Genomic DNA, 26,229 nt, shown 5'->3' on the forward strand with positions numbered 1-26,229 from the left:
AGATAACCAAGTGCTCAGGCCCAGTCAACAAGGTTTTATCAAAGGCAGCTCCTGCTCGACCAACCTGATCTCCTTCTGTGACAAGGTGACCTGCTTAGTGGATGAGGGAAAGGTTGTGGATGTTGTGTACCTAGACATCAGTAAAGCCTTTGACACCGTATCCCACAGCATTCTCTAATAGTAACTGGCAGCTCATGGATTGGATTAACATACTCTTTGCTGGGTAAAGAACTGGGTGGATGGCCGGGCCCAAAGAGTTGTGAATACAGTTAAATGCAGCTGGTGGCCAGTTACGAGCGGTGTTCCCCAGGACTCAGTATTGGTGCCAGTTCTGTTAATATGTTTGTCAATGATCTGGATGAGGGGATTGAGTGCACCCTTAGTAAGTTTGCAGATGACACCAAGTTGGGTGGGAGTATTGATCTGCTTGAGGGTAGGAAGGCTCTACAGAGGGGTCTGGACTGGCTGGATCCAATGGGCTGAGGCCAGTTGTATGAAGTTCAACATGGCCAAGTGCTGGGTCTTGGACTTGGGTCACAACAACCTCAGGCAGCACTACAAGCTCAAGGAAGAGTGTCTGGAAAGCTGGCTGGCAGAAAGGATATAGGGGTGATGATCAACAGTCAGCTAAATATGAGCCAGCAATGTGCCTAGGTGGCCAAGAAGACCAACAGCATCCTGGCTTGTATCAGAAACAGTGTGGCCAGCAGGACTAGGGAAGTGATTGTCTCCCTGTACTCAGTACTGGTAAGGCCCCACCTTGAATCCTGTGTTCAGTTTTGGGCCCCTCACTACAGGAAAGACACTGAGGTACTAGAGAAAGTTCAGAGAAGGGTGACTAAGCTGGTGAGGGGCCTGAATCACAAATCTTATGAAGAGCTTAGGGAACTCAGGTTGCTTAGCCTGGAGAAAAAGAGGTTCAGGGGGGACCTCTGCACCTACCTGAAAGGAGGTTGTAGCAAACTGGATGTTGGTCTCTTCTCCTGAGTAGCAAGTGATGATGAGTGGAAACATCCTCAAGTTGCACCAGGGAGGTTTAGACTTGATATTAGGAAAAATTCCTTTACTGAAAAGGTTATCAAGCTTTGGAACAGGCTGCTCAGGGAAGTGGTGGAGCCACCGTACCTGGAGGTATTTGAAAGATGTATAGACATGGTGCTTAGGGACATGGTTTAGTGGTGGACTTGGCAGTGTTATGTTAATGGTTTGACTCGGTGATCTAAAGGGTCTTTTCCAAACTAAATGATTGCACATCCCTTGGGACATGTCAGTGTAACACCTATAGGAAATAATAGTTGGTCTTTTCAGTGTTTCCAAAGGGCAAACACATTTGTGGGATAACTGTCCTTTCCTCTCTTACTTCCTAGGAGAATTCTCAAGGACAAATTCAGTCCCAGTATAAATAGAGACAGCACCTATTGAACTCTGCCCGGCTGTAACATCTTACCACTATAAATATGGTTTCACCTAAATCTGGGTATTTCTACCTCAGATCAGTCTCTAAAACACAGAAATCTCTGAAAGTAAAGGCCTCAAAGAAATTTCAGTGCTAAGAAGAACATGTTTTGACTTTTCTACCTTCAGATATTCAGTAGCTGCTAATCTATTACAACAGAGATACTACTGAAAACCCAGAAAAGTTAGAAAGAAATAGAGTATCAGTGACCAATGACATGAAACCTGAAGGTAAAAACCAAACCAAACCAAACCCAAAGAATCAGAAATCCATTAAAGAACACTTCCATAGGAAACATAGGATTGTTTCCAATGCTGATCCATCTTGTGCGATCTGGTTTTTCTTTATCCAAGGAGAATTAACAACAGAGATTTTCCGTATGACATAGGCACGCATTTTGGATAGACTGTTTGGACATCTTTTTCTGAAAAACTGAGGTCCTGTCATTTTAACCAAGTATTATTTTGCAACCTCCTGCATTCTATATTTGTTAAACAGATGACTTATTTTTAATAAATTTCCTGTCCACACAAGGAGTGATGATGTTAATTATCGCTGAAACAAAGAACATGTGCTGTATTTTTCATGTGGCCATATGCAATTTAGCATGTGTTTTCAGAAAACCTCAGCCTTCTTATATCCAATTAGCAAGCACACCAAGAGTATTATCTCTGTTAAGATTAAAAAGCCTAGTTTGACTGTGAAACTAGATTTTCAAAAAACTATTATTTTTCTAAAACCAAAACACTCATATGCATGTTTGTGTCAGCAGATGGAAAACACATCTGTTTTAGTTCCATCAATGACCTCATTTTAAAGCAATTAAATATTCCTGCATTGTACCTATGACACAAGTAGTGGAGCTACATGCAAATGCACTGAAACTGGGAATTAAAACCAGTGATTAATAAATAAGCTGATTATTTTGATTGCTGAAACTGAGAGATATAAAAGATGGAAATACTACAGAAAATTAACTTTTGAACTCATTTCATCACAAAAAGATATAACTTTATAACACATGAATATATCTATACAAGTTTGAATAAATCAATATAAACTTACAGAAATATTTCTTATAACCTAAGTGTTCCAACTTCCCATGTAAAAATCTAAGCCTCAATGGCACAAGCCAGAATACCATAAAATTGCAGTCTTCAGGGAAGAACTGGACAGTCATGATTCTCGTTCATTTTTTCTAAGAGCATTAATTATTCTCCACATACATGAAGTGCTCAGGATCTGGTCCTGATAGAGTGCAAGCCTTGTCATTATACAGTCCTTATAGAACAGAAGCGCTGTCACATTGTCAATAAATCGGCTATGTTTGAGGGTGGGAGGTGAAATTTTATGCTCTGTGACAATGTGTGTTCCGAAAGCAGCTAATGATACTGTCCAAGAGGTAGGCAGGCTAGAAAGAGAGATCCATATAAGCAAGTAAAATCTTAGATCCTTAGTTTTTCATTTAGTCTTGCTTTCCTGGGCCACTTTCCCACAATATAACACTATGTAGCATCAAGGATTAGCAATGCTTATTCTCTTGTTCTTATTACAACCTTTGTCTCGAAGAGCATTTTAGACAAGTTTTCAACATATTTAGTGGAGTACAATGCACCTCTTGAGATAATTAGTAGCACCACAAGAAATCCTTGCAAAAACACGTCTGCTTCTCATGCTGAATATATTATTCCCTTAGCATACTTTTGCAAGGAGTATGTTGAGTATTAAACGAGTTTCTGATCACCCAGGGCAAGGTCAGTGAGACCGCCACAGCTGTCCCAAGCAGAGTAATGAAGCTATCAATAACAGTTAGATCAGGGTTAATAAGTGGAAGATAATGAGGTGGAATGGGAGGTCACATTGAAACACACTGCAGACTCTTCGGCTTACAAAGATGTCCCGCAGCAGGGTGGGCTCTTATTTCCACCTTGTCTATATAGAAATAATCTCTTTTGTACTATGCATTTAAACTGATTCAGTCTTCATCAGACATTCATTCTCCTGTCAGCTTCAGGCAAATAAGGGCCAAATCCTGCTGCACAATTGAGTTCCTGTATTCCATTAAAAAAAAAAAAAAAAAAAAAAGAGAGAGGCCAGAATTAATTGAATAATACTGTAGTACAGAGATAGATAGCTTTCTCCCAAGTTCCTTTGTTAAGAACAGTGACATAAAAATATCTAGATCTATTTTGCCAGCGTATTGCAGAAACACACATAGTTCATCCTCAGAGCTCTGCAAAGATTTTGATTCAAGGGGTTTAGTTGGTCTCACAGAGCATGCTAGACATGGTCATGACAGAGGTATCACCCTGTGGTCCGCCTATTTGTATAGCCCAACACCCATCACGTTTTTTCTCCTGGAATACATGGTTGAATAAAACATTAGATTCTGCTTAACTTCTGTGTGTTCTCCAAAAAGCTATCATGTCTGTGCAAGAAATACATAAATTCCTCAACCTAATGTTCAAGAATCTGAAACATTTTCACTTTTACAGAGCCCAACAGCCCAATCTGGCTCAAAAATGGCATGACAGTACCACTACCTTGCAATTACTGACACTCAGAAAAAACGTGTGCTGCTCCACAAGAGCACAGAGAAGGACTGCACATGAGCCAAAAGTCCCACCCTTTGGTTCCGCTCCAGTCATTGGGCCTTGCCAGCAACACTACAAGCTGCAACCACAGCTGTAACTAAAATGGACTAAAATGGACTGAAAAGTTACAAAAACTGCAGTCTGTGCTTGCATGAAAACTTTGAGTAAAATACTTCCTTTACCTTCTGAATGCTGAAATGGTTAATTTAACACAAACTACTAGGCTGACTTGGGTAAGCTTTAACAGGTTAATTCATAGAATCATTTCAGGTGGAAGAGACCCTTAGGATCATTGAGTCCAACCATAACATAATCAGGATTATCTAAGAGCTGCTCTTTGGATCCAAATCCATCCAATCTGTTATTCAAAGAAACATCTGTTCTCAAAAAGGAGTTCTCTTTTTCAGTCTTCCCAATGCTCTACAAACACATAAAGAACAGTGAGACCTTCCCCCAAAAGTTGTTCTTAGGTAGATCACCCTCAGTGCTGCACTGTTGTTTATACCCCTCATCAGCAGTGGGCTCCCATAGACACATATCTCCTGCATGTCAGTCAATACAGAGGCGACAGGGGCCCAGAAATAAAAAATGGGGTTGGTAGTTGGTTTATTGGTGTAAAAAAAGGAACGAGAGCTAGGAAAGTGGTGAATGGAAAGAAAACAGCACTCCCTTCTCCTTAGATATACATATTCACACAAAAATCCACACTTAACACATTGCCACTCTTTGCATTAATGCAAATCAGCAACACTTTTGAGGAAGTGTTTTTATCAATGTGAGTATAATTTGGTTCTTTGTAGAATTACCTGTAGTCAAGACAAATATATATTTCCTGGTATATATTCAACTCAATCTGTAATCTATGTGGTGAAGAGATTCTACTCACTTGAATATTTTCCAGTCAGCCTTCCTGATTCTCTTGCATCCTGACAATCGTTCGTACAACGTACCAAACTCACCCTCCAGCTAAAACCTTGTCTTCTTCTACTTTTATATGACATGACACTCCATGCTAGTTTCTTTGGGGGTTGAGGGCACAAGGTTAGAAGCATCAGATGCATTTTTCAGGATCTATCTTTGGTAAAATTTCCATTCCCAGGAAAGATGTGGCTCCCTTACCAACTCTCAATAGCTCTCAAATTAAAATAACAAATATTTTATAACTAAACAAATCAGGGACAAGATCAGCATGGCAATGCAACTGCCAATAAAAATGGATGTCTAAATCTGCATAAAACTGGCAACTAATTGGTATATCTATGAGCAGTCTCCTCAAAAAGGAAACTATAAAGCTGCTTTAGACCTGGCTGTCTTCTTCTTGACGATACAATACAATGAATACAAGGAATTTCTCATAAAAGCATAATGACATGTGTGGTCACATTGCATCTCCTCTGTTCTTAAAAATATACTCTGACTATGTTGTATGACCTGTTTTTTTATAACACACTTGCATTTTAAAAGTCACAGGGCTACCAATGGAGAGCATATATAAGCAGATGCTTCCACATATAGTCAAACATGCAGTCACCGAAAGATACTTCTACACTGAATATCATATGTTTATTCACATACTCTCTTTCATGTCTTTTTTTTAACAGTCTGGTATTTTAGCATTGCCAGAGGACTACAACTTCCCCACCCTGATGCCACCCAGCTCTAGGATTCTCTTCCACTCCAAAAAGTCACTCTGCAATATGCTGCTCTCTTCCATTTGACTCTGAAAGTGGTTTTCCCTTAAAAGAGATTTCCCAAACACATGGTCCCTCACCTCAGTTTGCATGATTCTTGCACCGCATCATCTTTCGCCTTACACCAGGCTTATTCAGATAATCAATGGACCTTTCAAACAGTCCTCTTCTTCCTCTTTCCCACACCAGTCTGGCTGAACTAGGATGGCAGCTTGCCTGCCCCCGGGGAAATTAAACTGTCGATCCTAATCCTGGAGAACTGTAAGAGGGCACTTCTCCACCAGCACTCACCCTGATGCTGTCTACACAGCTGGAATCTCAGAAGAGAGAGAAGAGCAATCAATAGTGTCTCTGAAGAAGATGCCATCACCAGCACGGTAGCACTTAACCACTGCAGTGAACCACACGCTTCTGATTAAGATGCCCGGGCAGGGGCCGATTGATTTGTCTGTCTGTACAGCATACTAACCATGAGTCTTAAACTCAGCAGCTTCCCTGCCCTGTTACCCTCCTCCTTCCTTACACTTCTCTTCCTCAGAAAGGAGGGAACATGTTGGTGAACAATCCACAGATGGGCAGAAGAAATGCTGATAGCTGATCGCACTCTGTGAACTCAGCTGCTGAAGTAATGACGCGCATGGCTGCAACTCCTGGAGACACATAAGAAGAGATAAAAATGGCCTGTTAGATTACACTTAGCCCATCTCCCTGGAGACTAGTACAAAACACTGTATTTTTTTAGGGCTGTGTTCAGTCCACTTTAAAGTGACTAGAGCAATTCCTCAGCAGACTATTCCAGAGCTTAGCAGACTCCACTGCTGGTAACAACATGGGTTTTTAACTCTCAGTACTATTCAATTTAATATTTTCTGAGTTTTCATGGTATCATTATTCCCCTAAGATCCACTTCATTGGACCACTCAAAGTCACTACTTTCTTATCCTTGATGGTGTTTGCAGTTTCAGGCATTTGCCACAAGAATGATTCTTATTGACATTACCTATTTTGTAAAAACTCCCACCATACCATGAGCGCTACAAAAATACAAGCTCTAAGGTTTCTCTCTAACTCAGCAATTTCAAGAGGAAATGGAAATTGGAAGGAAGGGGAGCTGAGGAAAAGCAGTAAGGTAGTAGGGCTGGAGACACAGTACTGAAGAGCAGAGCCTGTAGAATCTGATGTGGCAAAGATGCTGTTTAGTTCTAGGAGGATATTTCCATGTCGGCATGGAAAAAGCTCCAGAAGGGCCATCATTTATTATACTGGATCAGTTTCTGTCACAGCCTCGCATTAAGTTTCTAATCCCTTTTTAAAAGCCTGTGCATACAATTTAGTTACAGCCTTGCCTAAGAACCAAGCAAAGTAAAGTATTGCCCAGAGTAGTCACAAAGCAGCAGAAGGGTCAAAGTGCCATTCTGCTTATTTTGCCCAGGCTGGCTGCTGCTGCTGCCACCACCAATTAGGAAAATTTAAGGATATAGGAACAATAGTTTTGGAGCAGCAGTCAATACAAGATTGATTCCCACCATCAATCACTCCTAGGAACAGCAAACCTGACTCTTCACAGCCATCTTTGCAGCACAGCAGTTTCATATCTTTCTCCCTCTTTTTTTCATGACAGGAGCAATTCAACCACGACTTTGTGTCAATCCTTCATCCTTCTGGGAGGCACAACTTAGTTTTACTGGCATGCTGAAAAGCCCCAAAGCATCCTTGCCTACAAATATTCATCTTTACTTCTTATCTTCTTCAGACTTGATTGTATCTTCCTGATAACAAAAAGGAATTATAGTACTTCATTGTAGTCACTTCTATGCCATAGACAGTTTGTTCCTGTTCAAATAGCTACTGCACCACTTAAAACCAACCAAAGTTCTCAGAAAAGTGCTTAAACAAAACCTAGGTTACAGGTGTCCTCTCTGTTCATTGACAGTATGGCTCAGGATGTACGTTTCCAAGACTTTCTGCAATATCACACTCAGATGGAATTTCAGATGCAACTTACTACTAGCTGTATCTTTTTGGCATTACACTTTTGCATGGATTTGCATCTCTCAGAGAATGTGTCTGATTCCTTCCTACTATACATGTTAGATTCTTTTCCTTCTTACAGGATAACTCTGTGCATGTTTCCACTGACATGGCAGAGACTTGGGCATCTCCAAGTGATGGTCTCTCTGAGGGCTCCTTTTAAATCAACCTGCCCTCTCTTGTTTAGTAAATGCCTTTGAGTTTGCTCATCTTACCTCCCTGGCAAATCTTGCTCTTGTAGTTCAAGAGAACTGAAAGCAATGAATGTGTTCTACATGCCGCCTCTCCTTTTTCCTTCACCCTGAGATTTTTCCTTTCTTGCCTTAGTAGTGTCTCAAAAAATACAGAGGTATGGGCTTTTAGACTGTCAATATCTGGACTTATTTTAATTCTCTGTGTTGGCAGCATTTGCAAATTCCAATTAAAAGCTGTTTTATTCCACTTCTTAGATCAGAAACTTATGTCTCATGTAAAACCAAGTTAGTGCAACACTTCACTTGACACTAGCTCTTTCCAACTTAATACATTACTCTTCATTATTACCCTTTCTGTCCTCTATTCCTTCAAACACACTTCATTCCCAAGTTCCATAGCCCTCAGCTCATACATACAGTTAATTCATATTTGAAATAGAATTTTTCAGCAATTAGGGAAAACACAAAGGAAAATAATGCCACTGACTTCTGCAAGCCATAATATGAACTAAATCAAGAGGCAGGGATACATCTCTATAGTCGGTACTGCTGGAATATTAAAGAGCAGGCTATATAATTATACCCTTGGGAGCCGTCCCGTATCTCAGCCACCAGGTGGCAATTTCATCCCATTATATGTTCCATTAAGTAGGCAATGGCCTAAATGGTGTGGAAAGATGAATGTGTTTTCAGTTGGTGTAGTCTGCAGAAGGACTGAGGGACTTCTGTGTCAAGCTGGAAAAAACGGCTTTTTTCAGAGAGAAGAGCTGATGTCTGCACATAAGTGGGATAGTTTTCCTTCTTTTATTTGTGGTTATTCTAGTATTCACCTACATTGAGAGAAAATCCCTAGCCTCTCATCTGAGAACTAGCATTTACGTAAAGCTTGGCAATCATAAGAGATGTCCTGACCTCACTGAAGTTAAAAGGAACTTATCTCCCATTCAGTCAAGGGATTTGATCAAGAAGGGGGTATGAAGAGAGAACAATTCTCAAGAAACGAAAATGTCTCTCATCGGCCCTTTCTCAAATGGAACAAAACCTGACTTTTTTGAATTACATGGGTTTTGAAATGATTACATAAATCTTCACTGACCCTCAACATTTTCTTTGCAAACATCATATTCCCTGAAGTCTCCCTCTTCAGTCCCAGTGATGTTTGTCTTCATCTCTTCGGCAGATCTCCTAGACCTCCGTCTGATTCAGACAGAGAAGTTTTGACAGTCTGGGTCATTTCAAAACCTATTTAAAGAAATCCACTCATGCCTTGTAAGTACCACATTTCTTCATAAAAAATACACTGCTGCAGTCTTTTTTTGTTTAGATGCTTACAGATATCCTCTGTAACAACAGAGAAGATACTAAGAAAACATGGAGAGGTTTATATAAGTACTAAAATAATTATAAAATTAGAAGGAAAAAATACAATTACTTTAACCAATTTACACTTTTTAGTTCTTATATAATATATGAGAATTTTAGTACGCAGTTGACATTTCGGGTGTTCTGATATGACAGTGTATCTGCACGTAGTGGAAGACGGCAGCCAGACCAGTTCTTCCACACAAATACCTTCATGCTTTATAAAAGCATCCCTAACATTGGGTGGGCTTTAATGACCAGACTAGAGTCTGGCGGGCACAACAAACTAAATTGTGCATATTATAACCATTAACAAGAGAGGCCTTTATTATCCAGAGATTAAATGTGTCTGCTGGTGCATCCTCTTGAACAGACATTTCTTCCTAAAATGTGTTTCATGAAATACAAGGCTTTCTGACTCAGAAAGTAGGTACTGAATTTGTCTATTTGCTGCCTGTTTTAGAAGAAATATATTGACTTTTCCTTTATCTGCATCATCCTGCTTCAAATGTCAGACATCTCTGAAACATAAAGAAGCAAGATGTTGCTTTCTCAAATGCATTTAAACATAGTCTTCAGAAAATAGCCTTCACGTCCATGGCCTGGACCTGACCTGCTGCAATACTTCTCTTTCCCCCCCTTGCAAGAAGAGCCACTTATTCCCTCTCTTGTGACTGAATATAAGCTCTGTTTTGGGCTGTGCACTCATTTTACTGTCTAAGATTAAAACCAATAAGCAGAAAATACAGTAAAATCCAGTAACAGTCTGATTTACAGCCCTTCCCCAACAGTTTGACTGCCATTGCTTGTTTTAGGAGAGACCTTTCTATTCCTCAGACTTTCAGTGGGGTTTTTACCCCTTTTTAAGGACTCTCAATTTTGAGTCCCGTCCAAAGAATGATTCCTTTTAAGATGTTACAGGATGTTTCTGAAATGGTTGCTATTCAACCACGTAAGAGCAAAGTGCACGTAGCTTTCTCTGTTGGGGGAAAAGACTGGATGAGTGGCTTTAGAAGGGTTTTATTTCTTTTCACACAGCTGGACAAGTTTTCCTTCAGTAGATTCAGGCTTTAAAACAGGCTGTTCCTACACCTTCATTTTACACCCAGCAGTAGCTCTTTTCAATATAAAAACCACTAGCCGATCTAATGGAAGACCTCTACTCTTAATCTAAAACCTTCTGGTACAAGAATATCTAAATCCATGAGCAATTAAGCACAATGTATTTTTGGGAACATCTTCAACATTTTCTAGAAAGAATTAAATGCTATCAGTGTGTATCAGTTTCCTTGTAGCTGTAACTTGCAGGTTACCCCAGGGCGTTTTAAAAAGAGAGCTATAGTTTGTGTTTAAATTGATGTTAAAAATTTTTTCTATTTTTCTTTCTTATTTTTTCTCCCTGGGACTATGTTCTGGACTATGTTCAAAACAAAAGATAAGCTTTCTACAGTATTAATAAAAAGGAATTTATTAATTAATTAAGTCTTTACACAGAGGTTGCCAACTACTATAATACTCTATTCTGTTCTCAGACCTAACAAACAATGTTCACTTGGCATTGTTCAGTACTTTTTTCATAGAATAACTTTTACTGAAGTCAGTGGTCCCTGTAAAATTTCAGGAAAGGGTGTATTTCCATTTTTACATAATTTCTGAAAGCCATCAGACTGCAATTTATCTTTTGAGGTTCAAGCCTCTAATAATGAATACTGCTGAGCTAAGGATTTTTCTCATAGTGGTTTTTTTCTATTCCCTGGTAATGTTGTTCTTAACAATTGGCATCTGCAGTGGCCCTCTAGCTTTTTGTAAGTTTGTTTCCCTCTAGAGCTGCACCATAATCTGATACTGAATTGTTCAAAACTGCCGAAATTGATTTTTACTGATTCAGAGTAAGCCCTTTGCTTTTTATACACACCTCTCTACCTGACATTTACCCATATGTTTTCAGTCCTGCTGACACACAGAAGACTATGTGTTGATTTTCTGGGATCTCATTTATGAGTTCCCTTAAATAATCACCTGCTGGATGGTTCAAGTCTCCCTTATGATTCATGAATGTCACATTACATGTCAAGGTATTGGCAATGATCTTGCATTTCTATAAAAAAGTGATAAGTGATTGTAAGCAGGGGTGAAATGGGCTATGAAAATGTTTTTATTATTAACGTGTAACTGTCTTTGGCATGCTTCAAAGGCGGGCAAACCATTTCATCACATCTACAATCCCATAATGATGCCTGGTAATTACTGGGAGAGAGAACACTAAAGGCATTTACTGGGATCAATGACAGTCCTAAAAGAGAAAAGGCTTATTCTTTGGCCACATTTACTACATGAAGAATTTTAGAGCAATTTAGTAATCTGGTATTTAGTGGAGCTCACTGATTAAATTGTTTGATTAAATTCATCTGCCATTCTGACCATGCAAGTGGAAAGAGATGCCACACATGTTAATGTTGTCAACTCCTGAAATAACTGAGGAAAGAGAATATGTCATAAAAAGTTTTGGACTGTCTAATATCATATTCCCTGCTTTTGCTTACAGACAGGAATGAAGTATCAAAAAATAGAAATAGAGGTCATCACCAGCTTAAACTCTGTAGCACAGAAGAATATAATTATTCCTCTTTTCAGATCATACATAACTGGGCACTAAGGCCTGTGACAGCCAAGTTCTTTTTTAGAGAAATCCCCAGTCTCCCACCGCAATTCAAGCCATGCTACTTTGCTTGTGCTCCCAGTGGGTTCTACTGGCACATTCTCATCTTTTGCCATAATTGGCCTTTTTCTATATCTTGTAATAAAGAAAAATATTATCCCACGTCCCTTTAAAGTTTTGTTGTCTTTTAGAATAAGAGGAGACACAGTCACGGAAAAAATAAACTGAAATTCTGTGGATTTCCTGTCTGTTTACACTGTGAGCATCTAACAAGAAGGACTTGCTTTCAATTTCTCACCCTGAAACTCATCAAATATCTTAATATTTTTTCTTTTTTTGTCTGCAAAACACTGAATAGATAGATACTGAATAGACGGAGATGAATACCTGTCATTCCTGCTTTGAGGAGGAAGTACTGCAATGCTCTAAGAGCATAAAGCTGTAAATAGCTGTGAAGACAGATGCCTGGGTCATGCACTGAGGATTATGATGTCATCTTAACAAAATAAATTTCCAGACCCATCTTTTTACAACGTACTTATGTACTAAAAGGCGTGTTCTTTGTGTAAGTCTAAAGTCTTGTTTCAATACATTCAAGAAATTCCACTTTTTCTCCCCACCACATTGATGTTAACTCTGTGGCACCTCAGATTCTTTCCAAGCACACTGACATCAGGGCCACAGTACCTCGGACTGGGTAAAGTACCAACCTAACACCGATTTTTTTTTTTTCTTTTCAATCTTTCATACACAATAACAACTCATTTACCTCTGAAATTTCAGCAGTGAAATCTCAGCGAAGGTTCATGGGTGGAATTCACATATTCCAAACAAAGCACTTAGAAGCTGCACTTCTGTGTATGATAGATCTTCTGACAAGTGAAATCCTTCAGCAGATTTCCAGAAACGAAGCAGCCAGGTGAACTATGACAGTTCACTACAAAGATGTACATCTCTTGAGCTGCAGGTCCATAAAGTTCTTCATAAAGGCCAAAATGTGTTGCCTGTCTTCTGCACACAATCAAGTAATTAAGAATATTCTTTTCTATTGAAGTGAATAGAAGAATCCCTTCCCATGAGAGATCAGTGCTCATAATGCTTTCCTTCACAGGTATGACTGCTTGCTCCATAAGAAAAATGACAAACCTTTTAATCTGGTTATCAGACACTTAAACTCCCATGTGTAACATAAACAAACTACAGACAGGCACGTCTGAAGCAGTTGTTGGAGCATCGATGGAGCACCACATGACACTGGTCTGCAGATGCTGTTTACAGCTACACAGGTTTGTGTGTCTGGCATGACTTCTGAGCTCATTTTACTCCAAACAATTTTTGTCACATCTGGATCTCTAGAATTAAGTTTATCTTGTACCTGACTGACTGAAACAAGTCTTGGGGTATAAAAAGATTCCCCTTTTACAGAAACATCATAATGTTTGATCCGAGAATATTTTCTAAATGCAGCTGTAGTGCTGGTTGCTATCTTTTTTTGTCTCACTAATTCACTGTCTCCTGTAGGCTTTTCTGCTGCTGCTGTTATTTTTGCATCCACAGGGACCCCAACAGAAACAGACAGGACAGCAGAGAAAGAACAGGTCACTAAAAATGTTATTTGGATCTCCTGTATGCTACTTCTTTTTGTGGTTGAATATGCTGGAGGGGACAAGATTTATATCTATGCAACTTCAGCTACAAACACATGTAATTTTAGATTGAGTTGAATTCTTTTATTCTTTTAAAGTAACTTACTGATCTATTTGAAGAAATCCATGTCAAAAAAATCCTCTTTTATTCATTTTCAATGAAAAGGTCAAACTATCAAACAGTAAATATCACTGTAGAAAACATCCTTGCTATCATTCATTTCACTAACAAATTGCTGTATCAATATATCTGGGGCTTGAAAAAGCAGTTGGCTCAGTACGTGTCTCATACAGACACGGCCAAATCCTTCCAAATAGATCCCAGTTCCTGGCTCCAAACGCAGTGTGCTCAAACCCTCCAGGTCTTCTCCACCAGCACCCATAGTATGGCCGCTCTTCACCTTCAACCTCACCAAGCTCTTCTGTTGCCATTAGGAGTCAGATCTTTCCCCAGGAAAAGACCTCTCTCCATTCCTACCGTCTCCAGCAGGCTTTCTGTCATTATTAACAACTAGGGAGACACTATTTTCCAGAGGGATTTTCAGAGCATTCTCTCCTTAGCTTCCACCAGGACATGTTACGCTAACATGTCATCTTCAGAGCTGTTCCTATTGAGCTGGGCTTTTCTAGGGGGGGTTGTTGGGTTGTTTTGTTTTTTTTTTTTGGGGGGGGGGTGTTAACAAATACCCCTTAGCTTTTCTCACCCTTTCAGACAAGCTCCTACTCTTTCATTTTTACTAGAAAAGAGTTTGCCTCCCGAGGCCCTCAACACAATATTTACTCTGTTTAAAAGATGAATCGTGTCAATTTGAAGCTTCTAGACTTGCTCGTGTTTAACACATTTAGTTCTATACGTGCCTGAAGTTAGTATTACACCCAGAATTTTCTTTCCCTTTTCCTGTCCTTTGCCGATCCTTGGAGTACCTTTTACATAGAGCACAAGCTGTACAGTCTGGTTTGCAGAGGCTTTACTGCTATTATGAACAAGGTTCAATGGCCCTGATTGTTTCTTCTTTTTTCTTCAAATTCTTATCAGGGTATGTCTCAACAAATATTACAGCAAATATCATGCTGTCTATAACCTTTTATTTAGCAGTAGCTGCTAAGCTGGGCGTCCTGGGAATCTTATCCTCAGCCTTAAATGTATGCTTAGAAACTGAAAATCCAGAAAAACTTAGTACACACAGGCAAAAATATCTGCTTCTTACAAAGTTCTGAAGTGTCTTGGAAATGAAAGCCTGAAATCAGGTATAATACATCTTAAATGTTTTGCTTCATCTCTTTTATACATTTGTCCACAAGACTTGAGACTTTCCCCTTTCTGAGGTCTCATTTCATTTCTTTCCAGCTTCTCAGAACCCTGATGGGGGCCTGGTTTGGCCACAATTGTTATTATTGCACTTTCATTACATAACTAAAATAGATTTGTAAACGCAAAATGTGCAAAGTGGTTAGGGTTTCTCTTGAATATGTATTGATTTTTAAAACATTCAGAGCTGAGACAAAACAGCAAAGAAAACAAAATGTATTAGCACATGGGCTACAGACATGCAACCTCCATCACAGACTCTCCTGAAGGTTTTTAGAAACTGTTTTTCTACTCCATTCTTAGTCACAGGTGGTCCCTGGCATTCCAGAAAAACCTCTGTGTTTTTTGACAAATGAGCAAATAAAATGTTAGCAAGGAGTCATATGTGAGAAACACAATAAATGACGCTGACACTTCCAAGGTGCATACTTTTCTGGAGAAAAGTATTAAGTGTAGTATTGCTGAGGGCAATCTTACCTTGCCTCATGAATTACTTAAGGATTCCAGTATTCTACTGTTAGAGAGAAAAGCCTTAAAGCAAGATATAAGCACTGATTAGGGAAGGTACAATTTTTCTATCTGAACACATATAAATGTAATTGTAAAAGTAGTTATAACCAGTTCTCCAGGTTTGCAGAAGCCAATTTGAAGGATTTTCAGACAGAAGAAAATAGGGAAATTTCGAAGAGTTTTGCTATTATGCAGCAGGAAGGTTACTTTCAATCAAGTCACATCGCAATGTGAAAATGTGAAAAGTCCCAGAAACAGTATGTGAACTGATGGTGGAGATGACCACCATTCCCCATCACCTCTGCAAACATATTTTTTATTATGAAACTCACAGCTTTTTTCTGTCTTTGGAATAGCAAATACGTTTCTCAAAGTATATGGCTCTATATTTAAATGATATTTCTGTGTTGTTCCAAAATGCAGAAGAATCATCTATGTTTTTTTCTCCCAACCAAGGACTGGAAATGTAATGTTTTTTTAAAAGAGAACAGAGACGTAAAATCACAGGCTGTGGAATCTCTAGTAGAAGAAAAAACCTTCATCTATAGCTGTAATCTCAATATATTTGTGGCGCAAGTAGTAACAGCTGACCATTCCACAAAAATTAATATTAATAGATAGAAGCTGTTGTCTCATGATTCTCCACATGCTCCAAATTCAGATACAGAGAATTTTTTTTCCTTCTTGTGACACATTACATATTTTTGTGGGATTTTTTGGTCTGTTTCTTTGTTTTATACCATTTTGAAACTTCAGGGTCACAAGACTATGCCCTAAGACACAGCTTTGTCACGCATCTCTTGTGTGCATGCACGTGTGTGTGTCTTTGCCTGAAGAGGCATCATTACAACAGATCCCCTCTTCCATAACTCACAGAATCCCCCTGGTGGGAAGGGCCACCAGGAGGTCTCCAGTCCAGCCCCCTGATCAAGGCAAGGTTAACACTGAAATTAGACCAGGTTGCTCAGCATTTCATTCGATTGGGGTCTGAACAAAAAGTGCTCGTACTCTCCCCTTTTCACTTGTTGAAAGGCTTCAACTTGGGGTGGCTTGTGGAAACGTGAACTAAAATGGGACTTCTAGGCATGGGAATAATCTCCATGCAGATTCACGTTCACAGTTTAATTCTATGCTTCTACTACTTGGCTACACAGTATACAGCTTTTTAAATTTAATTTGATGTACCTAATACCTACACATACAGGAAACAATTACAAAAAGACAAATGCATGTTTTCAGCTTATTTTATCACAGCAGTTAAGTTTCATTACATGATCCATATATTTGTGTCTTTAGCACCTCCAGGTTTTTCTTTCAAATAAATGCTTTTCAAAGGACTAGTTTATAATCTCTGTTACAAAGAATTCATTCTTCATACCGTGTTAAGGGTTCATCAGTCTGCTCAATTATGTTAATTAAAAATCATGATGTAAGACTTTAGATTCTTCCATGGCTTTAAGAAGGCACCACAGCAGGGTTCTCTTTTAACTAAAAAAAGAACCCATCACAAACAAAAAGTCTATCCCAGAGCTAAAATAACATTAAGAACAGCTTCGAGGTCTAGTTCAGCATGGGAAAACAACAGGTTTTGTTCCAGGTTTTCTTGGTGATGTGCATGTCATGCAACCAAAAATCTACTGGCCCATGGCATCTATCTCACAATCATAAAAACAGAGTTAGATAAGGTGTAGGTGATGACCGTTTTCTGAAAATGTTTTATACCTCGGAAATGCAAATGTCCTATAGCTTCTGAAGTACTTGAAATGGCTTTTGTTCTCTGTCCCAGGTGCAACAGACCCTGTTTTGTGAAGCTTTAGCAAACATAGCATTTGAGGGCTTCTCAATCTCTAATATAACTACTATCACTACAAACTTTATCTGCACTTTACAGGTAGGCCAGGTGCAAAGGTATATAGTAATTTGCCTAACGAAGCTGCTAAAAGAGACTTGAAAGCAGATCTTCTAAGTCACAGCTGTTATCTGAATTCCTTTCTCACTGTCATGGTAGGTTTTATAATTTCACTGCCTCACTAGACCCAACATGCACCTCTGCCATACAGTGACACCAGCCATTTCACTTGGCCTGATAATCAGGATGTAGACAAGGAACTATCTGGTGCATGTATTTGTCACTAGCACCTGCATTTTTGTCCATCCGTATAGTATGCTCCCTGTATGTTCACTGTGGGAAAGCTGCCCATCTTTCCTCTCCTTCCCCTGTTTTTGGTTAGCAAAATAATCACTGCAGGTAACCTAACAGCAGATGATTAATGCATGGAAGGGCAGATTGACTTTCACAGATTTGTAGCTAATAAATCCACTTATGCTTTCCCCTTGCTTTGACCAATCAGTTTATAATTCATAAGTTTGAGCCACACCATTTCTGAGGGCTGTCTCAGCCCAAATTAAAGAGCCATCCCTCCTCAGCTGAGAAAAGAAAGTCCATTCAATACCCAAAGTCACAGACTCCACAGTGACCAAAGCACTTGGTTGTCCTGTTACACGACCAGTACAATATGAGATGATGGAGGCATATTGTACTTTTTGCCCTGTCACTATAAACTTTAATGTATAATAAGTCTCACTGCAAGCTTCAGCAGTAGCAGGCATTTAGCATAAACTACTAATGATCATAAAGTTCTCTGAAGTCTTTAAGTCCAAACATTGCTTTTCTTTCCATGGTGTGTGAAGGTTTCAGACCTTAAGATAGCAGGTGGAATAAGTAGGGCAGAGCTGCTGTGACTGTGCAATCATTGCTGAGTCTTCTGCAGCATCTCTTTCCCCAGATCCTATTTAATTGAGACAAAGGTCATACTCTTATGTCAAATTAATGGAAGATAATACAGTTAATTTTCCTTAGAGATGTGTCACTTCTTAGCAGAAAGCTTCAGTGAAACAATGGCTTGCAAGCTCCTGAGGATATAGTTCTCATCTTGTGCCTTTTAACTGTCAGTCACATCTATGGCACTCTTCAAACAAAGATGTGGTTGGATGGTTCACCTGGGTGAGCTGTTCATTTAAAAACCTGCATCAAGAGAAGACACATTCATCCCAAGGACTCACAAAGGTCATGGATCTCATGCTGACTCTTGTCTGTCTCTCCATTTCGTTCTTCAAACTAGTAACACTACTGCCACAAAAGACCTAATGAATCAGAGCGCATTGATCTTGCCTCCTGCCTTCCTTTATCCAGTAAAAAAGGGGGCTAACTGCGGGGATCCCCACTTTCTGGGTCTATGTGAACATGATCAAGTCATGAGCTGCAATCAGAAATCAGCTCAGTATTGACTTCTCTTAGCTCCTGCTGGACTTGCCCATGGCATACACAACCAATGCAGCTGTTAGTAGGTGGAAAATTTGCTTAGAAGCAAGGACAGTGAAAGAAGCTCTGGCTCAATGCCTTGGCAAGGCTGGGGAGAGAAGAACTTTTCATCACAACATGCCTGTCTTTAGACAGATGTAGCTACTTTTCACTTCCCATGAAAATTATACTGACAGTAGTATCTGAAGGGATTTGCAATGAGTTTGTTGCAAAGTGCAACTCTCCCTGTATCCCTCGCTTCCAGTCAAAAGTCCTAATTCTTGCACCTGATTTCACTTCCCACTGAGACTGTTGAGTTTCTCACATACTGCCACACATTTAAAACATCGTTTTGGAGATCATCTCCCAACATGCTTCTCTCCCTCCTTCCCCAGACTCTTTTTGAACTGATCTATTGTTAAGTGTCTTATCTTATATTTGTCTTGCCTTATCTTAAAATACAAGCTCCTTGAGGCAGGTAACATGTCTCTTTCTATGTGTCTAAAATGTGTGCAATTTGATCCCACTCTATAAATGTTTTAGAATAACAATAGTACCAGAGGATGCTTGCACATGTCAAGTGTCAGGCCAAATGAAAGATGAACGTTTTACACTCTAAATATTAGCTGCTAGAGTCTTCTGTTTGTAGCATAATTGAAAAACATTATTGTAATTGGTTAGCAAAGCCACTGAAGTTTCAGCACAGACCTTTTCAAAATGAAAATGAATGAAGCAGCTATGGAAATGACATCTTAATAAGAATAATGAAACTCAAACCCCTAGTGCAAGTACAGTGTATAATCCATTACATGGAGATTAGATGAGATATAAAAACCTCAAGGATATAAGATTATTGATCTGACATAAGTCATCTGTTTTTGTAACCACAAAATGGCAAACAAAAGGCATCTAGACACTGCACAGTGCCTAACAACAGCTTTTTCATGGAGGGTGAGAAGGGAATTTCACAACCTACACTGTCATGAAAGGTCTTACTCTATTTTGGATGCAATTTTGTTGCTGGTTTGCTTTTTTTTTTTTTCTTTTTCCTTCCTGCTAACCTAGAAAGTACTGTCAGGGCCAGAATGAATTTTTAATTCCCTGGATCTGAAACTCAGTGGATGAAAGTTCAACTCCCAGTCCAGCCATAGTGTTAACCTCTTTATAACTCAGTTGCTTACTCATGAGATGAAGCAATAAAGCTTCCCTTTACCACAGACATGTGGAGGAGACATTCAGTAAACTTCATAATATGCTACAACACAGCATCAGTGATGGGTACTGATGTATTCAGACAGCTACAAAGCCTCAAAGACAGAAAAAGGAAGCATCAAGACTGCATTACAGACAATGGGTGCTGAAGAAAGGTTGACTCCTGGAAGAGGCTGCTCCTCCCAGGGAACTCAGATGAAAAAGCTGGTGGTTTTTAGTGGATTGTCCCTTAGTTCTAGAAATTCCCTGTTTCACATTGGTTTTGAAGGGAAAACAATGAGCGTTGCCAAGTCTTCTAATCCCTCCTCATTCAGCTAGGGAGAAATCCTCAGCCAAGTGTAAGTTATTTCAGTGGAAATGACCTATCCTACCCTGATGTTTGTGCCATTCCTATTTCTGTCATGGTCCAGTACCTTATGAACCAGTATCAAGCAGGGAGGCAACTCAACATAAAGATGGCACAGGCAGCCAAGAATTTGAAGGGTGTCAAAAATCAGAGATTGTTCATCTCCTTTTACAAGAACTCCAGTGCCTTCTCAACGCACCAGAAAACACCCAACAGAGCAGGATCTTGAACCCAGGTCTTGCACTACACAGATCATTCAGATTTCACCCAAATCATCCAGCAGCTCCAACGGTGGATGGCAGTGAGGGCATTTTGCAGCAAAACATACTTAATGGATACTTAATGCTCATGATTTAATGACAAACCATGGTCAGTGTAGCTACGTTAAAGGGGTGTTAAGAAATACGGTGCTCCTGCTGTTTATTTACCACAGCCAGCTCTTAGCCTGAAGCAGCCGCGCTGGTGGCAGCTGTAACACACACACCAACACTGTGCCTCAAGTGCAGGCACTGCATTTCCAGTCATTCAGCATAGCTGGGGAAAATAAATCTCTTGCTTAGCACAGGCTTCATTACAGAGGACACATGACTACACATTTTTGGTCTGAGCATGCAATAATTTATCTCATAAGATTTTGGCAGATTTGTGCCTTGTCTGGGCTTTGTAACAAGTCAGTGAAAGGCTCCTGATTAAAAGGTCTTTTGTCATGTGCACAGCGAAAGACTACAGGACAACTAGGATAATTCACTGAACTTGGATAACAGTGTACAAGTTATACTCTTGAGAAAAATACAGATTGGGAGTGCTTAGCTGAAAGTAATGTCATAATCTACAATAATCATTAATGTAAAACCCAAAATCCAGAATCTTACTTCCTCGCTTAGCAGTAACTAAACTCTTTGATCTCAAGGGCTGAATCTCCTTTACTCATAACAGCCTTACCAGCAGATTTCTGGCCATGAAGTGATTAGAGGAATGAATGAATTCTTTGGAAAGAAAATTTGTACAAAGTTACACAGGTCGCTCTAAAGACACTTAAAGAGAAGAAAGGGAATAGCTTATTTTATTGAAGTCTTTTTAACTTTACTCCAAGCCTCACCTGTTGTGCAATATCCTCCCACAATGACTGGAGAAGCGCTTAACATTAGAGGAAGGAACAGTCTGCTGAAGTGCAGTTTGCTTTTACACACAAATCCTGAGGTTTCTGTGTGTCTAATCTACCGCCGTCCAACACAAAAGTTACCCAGGTGATCCCACTCCATCTCTTGCAGAACTGCTCTTTACGCTGTGCATTTTAGGCTGCCTCCACTTAAGCCATATGCACTTTACACAGATTTCATTAATTTCTGAGTCATCACATTTGTTCAGCAGTTAATGGGAAATATTAAGTGTACTGGAACAAATAGGACTAAGTGAAAGATGCCTTAATGTTTGGCTTTCAGTAACCTCTCTTGTCCAGCCACAGGCCCTCACTTTTCACATTACTGTCTTCACACACTCTAAAGAATGAGCTGCAGGGAAGGAAGGCTTAAATTAGGATGACCCGAAGTGCCCTGCTCCAGGGTAGTTGCAGGTTGCTCCCAGCTCCCTGTGTCAGTAGTAGCCATGGTCATTTCCAGCTCCACAGCTGGTGAGTGTGACTCTGAAGTGGCTTGCAGGCAACCAGCATGACAAACACCACAGATTGGAAGGTACTTTTCTGCTCTAGAGATTAAGGAAAGGCTGGAAAATTTGGGTTTCTACTCTTGGCTCTGTCACTGCGTTATGTTGTGTGACATTAAGGAATTTTTCTTTTCACATGTACTGACCCCATCACGTCCCTTTTTCTGTCTTCCCCATTTAGAGTATTGCTATCCAAAGCAGATACTATACTCTTTGCAAATTTGAAAACTTCCTGATCTAGTGGATCTAACTCTAGAAATTTAAGTATCAGAAGGCATGAAATAGGAATATTCTTGTTTTTTAAATTCTTTTAGGTATAACCTAACTGAGCACCATGCACCATGTGCAATCTCAGCAGACTTATTTGCCATCTCCGCTCCTGGCTGCTCCAAAATTTACTTTGCTGCAGTACCACCCTTGTATCTAATTAAGATATTATCAAGGAAGTGAGGCAGTGGGAGGAATGAAGACTTCAGAAAAATATAATTGCCTGCAGGAGAAAAAGATTCTCCTGTGAATTCAGCTTTGTCTATCTAGTTTAAATGTCATAGCATTTTCCTCTCATCCGTCTCACCCCATTCTCAGCTTCCATGGTCTGCAACCTGTTTGAATGAGCAGTACATGTTGACACAGAACCACGTTGGACTTGTTTTTATATCTTTGCCTCATTCCCATGAATGTTTTTCTATCATTGCTTTATCTGATACTTCTAAGATATCAGATTCAAACAGTGGGCTCACTTAAAACATCCTGAGTACCTTGCAGGAACAACCAGCGAAGATGGCATGGCCCCTCTGAATTTTGGTCTTTTGCCTTTCAATATAACAGATAATGAAAAGAAGAAAAGAATTAAAACCCAGCTTTTTCTTCTTCTTTTTTTTTTTTTTTGGCATCCAGCATTCTTAGTGCAGATCACCAGAACAGCAATGTAGCTGCTTGGAGTGCTTCCAGACCTAGTCCCTTATTTCTATTATTAAGCAAATACGGTTCACAACCAACCCCTCCCTGGGCCCATCTTGCACACAGACAAATTGTCTTCATCCAGTCAAGGGTACCATGACTCTGGTACCAGCATCTCAGTCCCTCGAACCATCTGTTTCTGCAGAATGTGTTACATGCTGGAACATGCCACTATTCAGCAACGTAGCCATGACAGAGCATTTTCTTCAGTTTTATACTTTCTGATTGCTTCCAGGCTTGAAGCAGAAGGAATGGATGCTGCTTTTGAATGTCCTGACTACAGATGAACACGTATTCTACAAGATTTGTCTCCAAGCAACCTCAACCACTGAATTTCCCTTGCAAAAACTTAAATGGCTCCTTCAGCATCTGCTGTTTAGTATCAGTGTTATCTACCATATTTTTTCTTTTTGTTTGGTTCAACCATAACAGATTTCTCAATCTCTGCTCCAGTTTGATTTAATCTTTTCTGAATGTGGGGAAGGAGTCAGAAACCTATACAGTCATCCACATAAAAATCCTCACCAGTAGCTTCTATAATGGTACTAATACTTTCCTTCTTCAATTGGAAATACACTGAGAAATATCATGGCTAGCTTGGCTGATACTGGTGTTTAACTGTGAGTCTACTTCAATATGTTTCTTCTTGGTTTTGGTCATATAATTATATTGGGGATATTCTAGTTAAAAATGTTACTATAATATATTCCTATAGATGTTGTTTCATCAGCAAACTCCTTACACTTTTGCCATAGCTACTAATTAGATATCAAACAAGATTAGCTACAAGACCAATCTTTGAGGAAGTCTGCTAATTATTTACACCCGACATGTTGGTTCTTCTCCAGTGAAAATCTGTTGCCATCATAAAACAAAATAAGGAGAACTCGATACCCTCTGTTACAAAAATTAAAAAAACCCTCTAGGTTAGAAGAGTATGATATCTTTTAACCCATTTCCCACTTCTCTACATGTATTTTATCTGCTTACAGTTAATATTTTTACTAATAGGCTGTATCTATTCCTCATACAGTACTTTACCCCTTTTTAATTACATAATTTTTTAACTTTTCTGGTATTTAACTTGAAACACAGGCTATAAGTCTTCAGCATGTATTACTACAATCTACCAACTAAAGCATTTTATGCTCTTGAATTTTGTTTTTAACTCACTGTAATTTTTTCTACTTTCACCTCTTCATACTTACTAATCTTTGTACCCTTAATATCAACATCACCATCACTATTATTATCAAAAAACTGTAGCAAATAATTCTGTTTGTTTTGAGATGTATCTAAACTATTATCTCATTCTCAACCTCATTGAAGAACAATTTGTTTACTGTCTTCTCATTTTCTCTAAATGTTTTAAGAACCCATCGCTGCCCTGTGCAAGACCTAACTCAGCTTGACTTCCTCAGTTCCCCCTTTTTCCTGTACTTACCTGCTTGTTTTGCTGATTGATGCTTTTTTCTCTCCTTATTTGCAGATGTTTCACTTGTTTGCTTGAACACACTTCAAATGCACACTTAGCTATATTCACATTTCTTCTCATCCTAATCTGTTCTCTGTTCCTTGACAAAGAATATCCAAAATTCAGCTCTAAAACAGACCACAGAATAGTCATGCTGATGACTGTTTTATCTGACAATTAGGTCTGAGCCCTGCTTTCCATACCTGAACATCAGAACCACTATTGCCTACGCTACAAAGTGACATTCTCTACCCAACTACTTTGTGTAAAGGAAGAGGTTACCTATGACAAGAAACCTATTATTTGTATTTCTGCAATGAATGTAGCTCAGCCTTTCCTCTGCAGATCTCAGAGATTTCCCCTATACAGTTCTTGATATCTAGGCAGACTCTCTATCTTTCATCTTCTTTACAGATTCAGCTATTCCTATGTCACTCTCTTTTATACTTGTGTTTATCATTTTAAAGGTGCCTCCTGGGACATACCAATATAGTCAAGTTTGTATTACACTTCTATAAACCAACCTCAGATACTCCAAGGAATGTTCCAGACTTTTTGTGTATTTTAAAACATTTCTTAACATTTTTCTCCCTTAAATTTCTAAGCAGCAAAAAAACTCAGTGCTAGGGGCTGCTACCTTTTTAATTATGTAAATGAAGAATTCTGTGGATGAGTTACGTGCAGTAGTGTTTCAGAAGCATCCATTGCTGGAGGGTTAATTCCATTCTTTGCACTCAGGCCGGTCAGTACAACCTTCACAGATATTACTTTTATGTGTCACAGCTTCTTCTTCAAAGTGGCTATTAATAGTGATTTTCACCTGTAAGAGATGGCCCAGATAATGAAGATGTGTGGCTAATTATGACAGATGTCCAGCCAGTGCGCTTAGGGTAATTCAGAAGGATTTGCAGGTTGCTCTGCCTTAAGGAATACTTTAGATTCCTTTTAATTTTTAATATTACTTTCAAATCCCCTTCAAAGTTTTTTCTAATAATATGGAAACATTTAACTGCAACCTCCATGCTTTACCACTTGGCAGGAGACTAGAGATCTGTATCTCCAGCTGCTGAGTTGCTGTGAACAGTGTTAGAAACTTATACCAGGCTGTGCACCTTCACTCATCACTCTAAGTTTGCAAATGACAAGTTGTATATCCTTTGTTAACGGTAGCAGTTGAGCACCATAATGCCTACCAAGTACAAAACTAGCGTTAACATTCAGAGACTGGACCACTCCAGGTTCCTGTCAACCTTTGGAGCCATCAAATGCAAACTGGCATTACTCTTCCCATTTCTGTCTATCACCATCCATGAATCACTTATATATTTTTTCCAAGGCAAGAGAAATTATCCCAGAGCCAAGAATTCAAAGCATGGGTACTAATTTCCTCAGTTCTGGATCCCAGACAATTCAAACTGTGAAAGGGGCTACTTTTTGGAAATAACACATGATGTCAGACTTCCAACACCCAAGATGGCAGAAATCTTACTGAAGAATTAATGTCATTTTAGATTACATGTATTTAGACTATATGTCATGTGAATAGTGTAAAAATATGGGGTTTGCTCTAGCTTTGCTTTACTACAGAAGTCAAGCAAAAGCCAAGACAGCATCGCCTGTTTTCACCTAAGAACTTGTTACAATCACTAAGCTTATTATCCGACTCTTGGAAACACTTCTGGTCTTGTATACAATGTATGCCACAAAAATGGCAAAACATACATAGCTTCCTCTTTCTCCTCTACATCACAGCTCAGCATTCAAATATGTTTCCCAGGGTGGCACATAATTATCCTCCAGTGCCAAAAATAGTGTTCTTTCT

The 26,229-nt window shown here is 39.3% G+C and overlaps 1 long non-coding RNA gene across 3 annotated transcripts in view; it reads right to left on the minus strand.

Moving 5' to 3' along the window:
- Positions 1-26,229, minus strand: part of LOC110358782 (uncharacterized) — a 93,956-nt gene that overhangs the window by 13,989 nt on the left and 53,738 nt on the right. Inside the window, exons 2-3 of one of the 3 annotated variants that reach the window (XR_010472846.1) lie at positions 6,211-6,391; positions 943-3,507 (exon numbers count right to left, since the gene is read on the minus strand). This is a non-coding gene — a long non-coding RNA (uncharacterized LOC110358782). Of the gene's footprint in view, positions 1-942; positions 3,508-5,821; positions 6,392-26,229 lie in introns of all 3 variants that reach the window. The other 2 variants (XR_010472845.1, XR_010472844.1) reach the window with 2 other exon arrangements.

This window comes from Columba livia, chromosome 5 (assembly GCF_036013475.1).
Source record: "Columba livia isolate bColLiv1 breed racing homer chromosome 5, bColLiv1.pat.W.v2, whole genome shotgun sequence".
In the NCBI taxonomy this organism is placed as follows: domain Eukaryota; kingdom Metazoa; phylum Chordata; class Aves; order Columbiformes; family Columbidae; genus Columba; species Columba livia.